Source organism: Brassica oleracea, chromosome C3 (assembly GCF_000695525.1).
Source record: "Brassica oleracea var. oleracea cultivar TO1000 chromosome C3, BOL, whole genome shotgun sequence".
NCBI lineage: Eukaryota > Viridiplantae > Streptophyta > Magnoliopsida > Brassicales > Brassicaceae > Brassica > Brassica oleracea.
In genome coordinates this window covers 51,506,862-51,517,179 of record NC_027750.1, presented here as the reverse complement: position 1 = coordinate 51,517,179, position 10,318 = coordinate 51,506,862, and the positions used below count along the sequence as shown (strand labels likewise).

At 36.8% G+C, this 10,318-nt stretch overlaps 1 long non-coding RNA gene across 1 annotated transcript; it reads right to left on the bottom strand.

The window, feature by feature from the left end:
- Window positions 1-8,809: 8,809 nt before the first annotated feature.
- On the bottom strand, window positions 8,810-9,844 carry LOC106335569. Its single transcript, XR_001268738.1, has 2 exons — window positions 9,292-9,844; window positions 8,810-9,202 (listed from the first exon to the last, which is right to left on the bottom strand). It is a non-coding gene; the product is annotated as an uncharacterized LOC106335569 (long non-coding RNA).
- Window positions 9,845-10,318: the final 474 nt, after the last annotated feature.

Below are 10,318 nucleotides of genomic sequence, written 5' to 3'. Positions count from 1 at the left end.
ATATAATAAAAATTTAGATTTTTATGTATATGTTATATTTTGAATTTTTACAAACGGCTATAAATTACTAAAACTGTTAAAAGTCTCACATTTAAATTTTATGATCTATGGTTTAAATTTTTTGTTATGACAAAATACAAATGATTACAAAAATTATATAAGTAAAAAGTCTAATTTAATTAATTATTAAGATTAATATATATATCGTTTTAAATTAAACTATAAACCATATAAAATACAATATTTTAATTTCAAAATTTACTTTGAACAATTTTTTTGATAAAAGTTTTGAACGATCATTGACAACTTATTTTTTAAAAAAATTATAAACTACTAAAATTATTAATCCCACAATGAAAATTTTGTTATCAGTAATTTAAATTTTTTCCTATAAAAGATACAAATGATCAAAAAAACTATATGAGTAGAAATCATCATTTAATAGACATTAATATTAAAAATATACTAAAATATATTATCTATGTTAGTATCATTTAAATTTAATAACATACCCTATCAAATATAAAAAAAATATATTTTTTGGATTAATAAAATTGATTTATATGTTCGCACCAATTTAATTATATATTTAATAGTTACTGACTTTTAATTATTTAATATAATTTATTATTTCATAATACGTAAAAATATTTAATACATAAAATAATATATATATATAATGTTGATCCCGCACAGGGCGCGGATCTTAACGTAGTATGTTGTTATAAATGATGTTCAAGAAATTTGGATTCATGATAGTTTTGCGAGATTATACGTAGATTTTAAAGTTGGTTAACCTAATACATTAAATAAATAATACATAGTAATAATGCCAGCTAAACAAACTTTTGGCAAAAATGTACAAAGTTCATACACAGGTTTTCATTGCCAAATTATGTTGTTATAACTGAGTTTGAAGTAATTTGGTTTGCGATTACTTTTGCTCGTCTATTTCTTATTTTGTTCGTTTATTTCTACTCTTAAAATGAAACATTTTTGCAAGTAGCTTCAGCAACTGTGCAATCTCCCCACACCGTAATCGCACAAAGAAGGTGGGAATCAGAAACTCTATTTCTTGGAGGACATGGAGAACTTTGGGAAAGTTTTTGCAAGTAGTGCAACAAACTTGGTGTCCATGAAAACAGAGCTCCTGGAATGAGACTGTTCAGAATACGATAGGAACAACGACCGGGTATGATGGATTAGAACATCAACAACCTAAAAAAATTGAACGAACTATACATAATTGGTTGCCAAGGATCAGTGTAATAGATATTCCTACACAAGCAATGATCTAGTGTTTTTACCGTGGCAGATAAGTGGGAGGATCTGTGGACAATAGCGGTCAACTCCCTGCTATCAAGACTAAGACAATCAACATTTATGACACTGTAAAATAGAAACATAGAGGATAATAAAACAATTAGCAAGCAAACAAAAGAAGAGGCAGACTAAGTCCAGTTGACATACAATTCAGATGCAAGCTTATCTGATAGTACAAACAAACGATTAGCAATACAAGCGGTCATTGTGTGTCTAGACATTGTAATACAAAAGATTAGCAATACAAGCAGAGTCATTGGGGATCGGACCGGAGATTCGGTTCTGGAAAAGCTCCAGGACCATCAGCTCCGTGAGGGTTTGGAGTTTCTGAGGGAGGGTTCCTCGGATTCCTTTGGTTTTGAGTTGGATTCTAGTGACTTTGTTGCCTGCGTCGCATTGAACGGTTGGCCATTTACAAGGGTTGGGGTTGGACCAGTCTACGTCTTTAGTGAGGTTTAGGCTCGATTTGAGGGCTTGCATAGTTGGAGCGTCGACGCTGGTCTGAGAAGCTGCGAAGTTTAGTGAGGAGAATAGGAAACAGAGGAAACAGAGATGGGATTTTGTCATTACGAAGTTAAAGGATGGAGCTTTCTTCTAGGGTTTTATGGTGGCATTGAAGGAGGAGAAGAAAGGCTCTTCCTTTTTACAGGGAAAGGAGAAAGTTAAAAGATGGAATCAGCGGAGATGGAGGGAGAGAGAAAAAGAGTATGGAATCATAAAAGCCAAAAAATAAACAAATTTTTATTCTTCTGGAGAAAAATGGATGAACCAGAGAAATTAAAGATGAATTTAGAGTGAATTGGCTGATCCATTGAGAAAAAAAGAGATGAATAGATGTAAATGTAATTGAAAGATTTGAGTTTTGAATTGGTTCTTCTAAGTGTGAATGAAAGCTGAATATAAGACGGGGGATTCAAAAGAATTTCGAGATTCTCAATTTCGTAAGCTAATGGGAAAGTTTCGACAAGAAAATATTAAAGAAATATATATGTGTAATGGCTCAAACAGGTAACCAGTTGCTCGGTTTCAAAAGGGAATGAGGGTAAGATGGTAATTGAATCGGCCGACACATGCGTTGGAAACACAAATTGTGTATATACCTAATTACCATATAATTATGATCTGAGACACATTAAACCATGTTACTTGATATTCTTAAAGTTACTTAATAAAAATTAAATAAACATATCTTAAAATTACTTAACAAATTTACAAAAACTAACGTAGAAAACTTCCACGGAAGTCTTATCAATTAGCTAGAAACTTTACTAAGCATGAATGTTGCTAACCTTATAAATATCACCAATCAAGTTATAAATTTCTTTCAGTAGCCCTAATATTGACTAATATACATGAATTAACAAAAAAAAATTAAAAAGTCTATAGTTTTAGAGAAAATGAAAGTTTATTAAACATTGACGTAGACGACTTCCACATAGGTCGTCTGGTAGACTTCTAGGAAGTCGTCCATTTAGGTTAGTTTTGCAATTGATTTTTAACCTAGACGACTTACATGGAAGTCGTCAATCTTTGTTTGTTAAAAAAAAATTGAGAGGACTTCCATGTAAGTCGTCTAGAGAAAATGGGTTAGTTTTGCATTTGACCGGATTGTGTCAGAAATTTGGCTTTTCCTGGACGGCTACACCTAGACGACTTCCATGTAAGTCGTATCAGGTTAGTTTTGCAATTGAAAAATAAAACAAAAAAAATATTTTTTTCTAGACAACTTACACGGAAGTCGTCCGTCCGACGACTTACATGGAAGTCGTCCAAGATAAGCAAGGTTTGACCAGAATCTCGGAATAAAATCATGGAAGACTTTCGTGGAAGTCGTCTGATGGACGACTTCCGTGTAAGTCGTCTAGACAAAAATATTTTTTTTTGTTTTATTTTTCAATTGCAAAACTAACCTGAGATGACTTACATGGAAGTCGTCTAGGTATAACAAAATATTGATTTTTTAATTTTCTACTGGACGACTTACATGTTAGTCGTCCAGGAAAAGTCAAATTTTTGACACAATCTGGTCAAATGCAAAACTAACCTGTTTACCTTAGACGACTTACATGGAAGTCGTCTCGATTTTTTTTTAACAAACAAAGATGGACGATTTCCATGTAAGTCGTCTAGAAAAACACATTTAAAAGTCAATTGCAAAATTAACCTCTGCATTGACCAGAAGACTTCAATGTAAGTCGTCTGGTCATAGATGACTTACATGTAAGTCGTCTGGACGAACAGATCTGGGAAAAAAAAACTGATTTCATAGTTTCAACCAGTGAGATAACTTTTTTTAGCACACTTAAGTTTTCTCCACCAAGAATCGTAAGCTTCAATGGCTCTATGAACCATAAAAATTTTAGAATCAAAATCTTGGGTTTTTTTTTGATGAATATGGAGAGAAAGTAAAGAGATGTTGTTTTTGGTTCATAAGAATTGAGAAAGAAAGAGTGTAAATCGATTTTTAGGTGCATTAAGAGCTTCAAATTAGTTGTTCATGGTGGTTGGTGTATTGAAGGCAATGACAATATTGTGAATACTTGAAAAAGATGAGAGTGATAGAGTAAAATATGCATTTTCAAAAAAAAAAAAGTGATGGTATTTTCGTGAATAATCTGAACTTTGGGGGTGAAAGTGGCAAGTCAAAGTTAAAAAAAAAACATGGATTAGTTTTGTGTTTGACTTTCAGTTTTGAGTCATATTTGCAAAAAGCCCTTTAAAGAAATGATGTAATATGTAGAAATATTAAGCTAATAAGTATAGAACTATTTGTGGTTATGTTTGTGTCTCTGAGATGGGATTAGTGAAATTTTGATTTCATATCATAATGCGGAATATGTTCAGTCCATGTAAACCTGAAAACTTAGCTACCTCAATGAAAACTTTATTGGGTTGGAGATATTAACCTACTGCATCTTCGCTCATATTATTTATTGGTTTTTGCTTTTCAAAACAATTTTAATTTGTATTAACGAATCAAGCCATAGATGTATTTGACATTTTATGAGTTTAACCATGTAGCTGAATCGATGATTTCTAACCATAAAGTTTTATGGGTCCAACATATAGTTTAAGTGTCAAAGTGAGATTTTAACAAATGCTATAAAGCCTTTCAGCCAGAAAAATAAGTATGTTAGAAACAAGATAATGAAGATAAAATTATCAAATCAGATACATGTGAAAAATCAACAAATTTACGTTCTGGATACTCACAAAAATAAAGCCAAAAACATCAAATAAAACAAAAATTAGAACAAAACAAACAAACAAAAAGCCAGTAACACTGCAAAGCAATACCACATGTATAACATCCACATTACTCAAATGTGTTATCTCCTTCATGCGTGGAGAAACAACTACATACACAGTTCATCATCAAACCTCAACCCTATTACAATATAAATCTTGAAAAGTCAATGATCAAAGCAAACACAAACTTCACAAATATGGCATCACTTGCACACATTGAAACAGAACAACAACTCAGTCTATGGTTTCGCGCTTGCGCGGGGCTCATTGTGACGCCCAGACCCGGTTTCCCTTACGGCGGTTCGTCCTCAGTTCGCTTCCCTCGACCAAACTGGCCATATCCGAATTTTTCTCTTAACTTAGGATTTTTATCCAGTTTTCCTCCATGAGGTTCAGCTCAGATCCGAGTGTTCGCTAAGTAATCCAACATCCTAGCGAATCACTACAACAGACAGTATAATAAACATATACCTTACTGCCTCAGTGCTTCGTTATCTGAAAAATCCATCCGAACACTCCGTCTTATCCAGCCAGCTCGATCAGATACTTAACCGAATCCCCTTGTTCCTTAGTCACTCAGCCAACCATCCCCACGTGACCCAAGCAACAAAGAGAGACGGCTTGGTATCCAACCAGCCATCCAGAACAGACAGTACGCTAACCTTATTAGCGTTCCAGAAACAGTCACCTGATCACCCCCGGATCAGTCAGTACACAGTCGGCTCCACAGCCATCGCTTCAGTCAGTCCTGATCACATCAGGATCAGTCATTACACAGTCGGCTGGCTTGGTCTCCAACCAACCATCCAGAACAGACAGTACGCCGGCCTTGCTAGCGTTCCTGAAACAGTCACTGATCACACCTGGATCAGTCAGTACACAGTCGGCTGGCTTGGTCTCCAACCAACCATCCAGAACAGACAGTACGCCGGCCTTGCTAGCGTTCCTGAAACAGTCACTGATCACACCTGGATCAGTCAGTACACAGTCGGCTGGCTTGGTCTCCAACCAACCATCCAGAACAGACAGTACGCCGGCCTTGCTAGCGTTCCTGAAACAGTCACTGATCACACCTGGATCAGTCAGTACACAGTCGGCTGGCTTGGTCTCCAACCAACCATCCAGAACAGACAGTACGCCGGCCTTGCTAGCGTTCCTGAAAGATCAGATCAGGCGGAGTCGCAGTACACCAGACAGACTCGTGGCCAATAACTGAGACCCCGATCCGCTTCCCGGCTAACTCCGCTTTCCGGTTCACTTCTCGATCTCTCCGATCCGATTCCCCCTTTTTCGGTAAGTCTCCCTCTCTGTTTTCTTCTGTCTCAGAAAACCTGTGTGTCCCCTCTCTCCTCCGCGAAATCTCGCTTAAGGGAAACAGATGGGTGGTTTCTCCACCAACCCCACCGACAATCACTGTTCCAAACAGTTATTTACTTAACCCACCGACACCCCGCGCTCCAAGGCGTTCCATGCGCGAGTTTTTCCACTTTTCGGACTTTAACTGTTCCCGCCAGTTTTACTTAGGCGAAAACCGAGCTAGAGCTGACTGATCCAGTCAACAACTCTAACCTTGTCCGAATCAGACTGATACTACTGAATCAGCTCATCTCAGCTTAGCCGACAGTCTTAACCGACTTGTCTGGCCGTCCTGATAACTGCTCGGTAACTGATCCAGTAACTGATCCCGCCATTCTCCTTAGCTAATCAGTTCATGTTCAGCTCAGTCTCAGTTCCCGTCAGAACGTATACAAGTCAGTCCACACATTGACTAACTTATCTCGGATGACAAGACCAGATGCCTTCTCTGAATCCGTCCAGCTTAGTCCAACAAGCTCACTGCTATATTCGGACATACAGTATCATCTTAATCTGATTAGAACTATCCAGATGACATGTCCAACATGTCTGTCCCGTTTGATCAGTCCGACCTTGGACTGGTCCAGTTCATAGATCGGGACAGGGATGCTACACTCTGCCCCTAGTCATCATAATAGTTAAGTCTTTTTCTTTAAATGCTTATCCTTTCTTTATTTTACTGTCAAGGTTAGTTATATAGCAAAAATCATACCAACTTTAAAGAGTACGTATCAAATTGTCACATGTTTCTTCTTCTCATAGTACACAGCTGATAATTAACTTAACTATCTTGCTTAATATTGTATATTCTCCATATCTTCAAACAATTCATGCGGTTGTTTCTAATACAAAGTCGTTAGCATCGATTGTAAACGTATATCATAGTTTGCATAGGCACACCAAATCGAGGAATGGTCAACTAATTAAAGATCACAAGAAAAACTAAAGACATGAGAGAATCATTTAGTACATAAAACTAAGAGTCATTGACAGGGAAAAAACGAAACAAAGAAAAGCATTAGCAAACGCCGAACGAACGCCGAACGAAGGAGCTGCTTTAGAAAGACACAAGAGTCTCAGTGTGATTTGGAAGAACACTACTATTGTATTATACGGTAGCTACCAACTCCATAACGACGTTTAAATTCAGTCGCAATATTCCCTCAAACAAATAGTAGTGTTTTTTTTTTGACGAAAGGCTTTCAAATATTAAAAAGAAAAACATAAAGGTTTACAAAGATAAAACCAAATAGCTTTATAGTAGGAAAAAGCTTGCATGAAACATCTCCATGAAAATTTAAGTCTCAGTCCTAAGCAATAACCAGTTTTGAGACTAGAAGACACAAGAAAGCAATGAAAACATATGCTAATGGTAATAGCCACGACCATGCGGCCATGCTTTCCTCTCCCCCTAGCAGTCTTCCCTTCCATATCTTGATTTTTGAGAGGAAGCTTTGTCTCCCTCCCATCTCTTGTCAAGCTGAGAGAGTTGGATGACTCAGTCTCAACTTCACCCACAGCCCCTAAAACAGTGAAACAAGATGGACTCTCAAATGCACTAGCTTGAGGTGTTGCTGTTAACGGATCAACAACTAAAGTTTCTTGGACCTCATTGTTGATAATGGTAGATGGAGACTCCATAGTAGATGTTGTAGTGGGAGTGGACTGATGATGCAGATAAACATTTAGAATATTTGGAATATTTATTATTTAGTTTATTAATTATTTTTATTATTTTAGGGTTTTATGGTGTTTTTATATATAGCCGTCTAGACTTAAGTTTGTATTCAGTTTATGATTTGATTAATAAAAGTTAAGAGATTTCTTTAATCATTGTTTTCGGCTAGAACATTGGTGTTCTCAACGAATTTAAGAAGACATTGATCTTAGGTATTCTTAGACTAAATAAGATCCTTGTATTATTCTAGTTTTTCGGGTATTCTCATAATCAACGGATCTCTAGTTTTATCCAATAAAGCTTCCGCTACATCAACTGAGCATCTACTAAAGTTTCTTGGACCTCGATCATTCTCTAGTAGCGTTTTTCGAGTGCAACTACACGGAGGGAGTACGGAGATCACTCGTCGCCGCACTTCTTGGGTCAGATTACACGTCTAGTTGAAGCAATGTCATAGACATTCTGGTGGATGATTCAAAGTACAAATCACTTTGTTTTCTCTTCGGTATGTTTACCAACTTCCTATCCACTCAGTATGGTGGGGAAAATGGTCGGAAGCATGGTGAGATATATATAATAAATGCTCCACATATGGCTAAGTTAATTCATTGAGAAGACTGTTAGAAATAAAATCTCAACATTTTGGAGAATGAATTGCAGCAAATATCAAGGTAAAATGGAGGCTTGGAGGAACTAGGGAAAAAGCATGACATTTTTTCTTGTGTTTGATCTTCTAAACAATGACACATCTATTGTAACAATGTTTTTGATTGAAATAAATGTTTATATTCTTTCAACAACAAAAAAAAACCACAACAAAAGTCGAAAACAAAAACATTGAAGAGCATTGAGCGAAAGAAGGCTGCACCTAGAAAGACGCGAGACTCTCCATGTGATTTGCGAAAACACCCAAACAGTCTGTTCGGTCGTTAGGAAATTGATAATCACTGCGTCTAAATTCATCACCCATAAATCCTTCAAAGAAGGCTTCTCTAGTACTGTTTCTCCTTGGATCAAAATATAGAATATAAAACGAGTCAACAAAACTTCTTGGTGCAAAAACAAGCTCACCGGCATCAGTAATACCCTTCAATTGCATATAAATCCTCCACTTGCTCTTAAAAACACGAGGTAAACATTGACGCGTCCATTCGTGTCCATCTGCATCTTTCAAAATATATAATTCACCGGGAAAGTCACGAGTAACTAAGGCTAGCCTTCCCTCATAAGGTATCATCATCTTATACAACCGTCGAAAACTGGAATATTTTGGATAATTTATAGGACTAAAGCTTTCAGATTTGACATCAAAGCGCATTATTATATCATGATCATCAACTCTAGCTTGATAGTACAGAATCCCATCGAAGCAACACCCATATCCTTCTTTGGTTAGTGAAATCACGAGTGGTCTAGCTTCTTCCTAGACTGCTCAGAGAGTCCATCAGATGGCACACGTGGCAGAGAGGAAGCCACCATTTATCTCCATCTTCCTGGAATGAGCTGGACAAACTCCTTACCAGAACCTGAAATGTCTTCACGACGCAGTAGCTTCGCCATCCTCTCTTTCAACAACTCAACTTCTGGACACAGACACTGCAAAAATGTTAAAACTATTTTATGAAACAGAGAGATTGATTTTAACAAAAGTTTCAAAAAAAAAAAAGAGATTGATTTTAACAAACCTGAAGTCTCTGTTCCGATTCTCTTGAACCCAAAGGTATCGACTTGGGTCGGAGTTTTCATCTTCATCTTCTTCCTTGAACTTAAGACTGTTTAGCAGTGAAAACTCAGAAGAAGAGAAGCTTAACCATCTTTGCGGCCAAATGCATTCTTACACCCTTCACATCTACAGTTTATGGAGCATCCCACACCACTCTTTAAAGAAACATAAGACCAAGAGTAAGACCAATAGGAGGTTAAACACATAGATCCATGAGAAAACAGTTACTTTCTCTGAGGACAAACAAACCGGAGATTCCTCTTCTTATTACCCTAATCCCCAAATCCAATTAAAATTCAAAGGGCATTTATGAAAAAGTCCAAAACCGTGAGAGGTTAAGACGGTAACAAATCAAGCGGATCGTGATAATTCGGGGGTAGCTTCTTCTCCCATACGGAATCCGACGAAGCAGAGCCGCGAAACGAACGGTTACGACCGGTGAGGTTGCAAATCTCCGGCGGCGTTAGGGGTGCGAGAAAAGAGGGATTGAAGAAAGAAAAACTGAAAGAAAAAAATCTTCTAGGTAGAGCATGATTATCAGGGGTTCTTAAAGTAAGTTCTTAGCGGAATATAAGAACCCGTCTCTTAACTTTTAACTAAAAAAAGCTAAGAACCGGTTCTTAAAAAGAGTTTTAAGAACCGGTTCTTAGCTTTTTTAGTTAAAAGTTAAAAAACGGTTTCTTATATTCCGCTAAAAACCTCACCTTAAGAACTCCCAATAATCATGCTTTAAAGGTAAATGAAAGTATAACTCTGGACCCCTGGTTTATTCATCTTTAGACCATCCTTATTGCTATCGCTTAACGAGGGTGCTTAACACTAATGACAATCAATACAATACTAAAAGAGGGATATAAGCCATGAGGAGGGTGTCCACGTAGGATTAAAAAATCGACCAATAGGAGGTCAGATTTTTGCCATGTCATCAGCTTATTCTCACGAACATCAACTCCGTTTACTTTTTCTGTCGTTTCCTCTTGAATTAGACG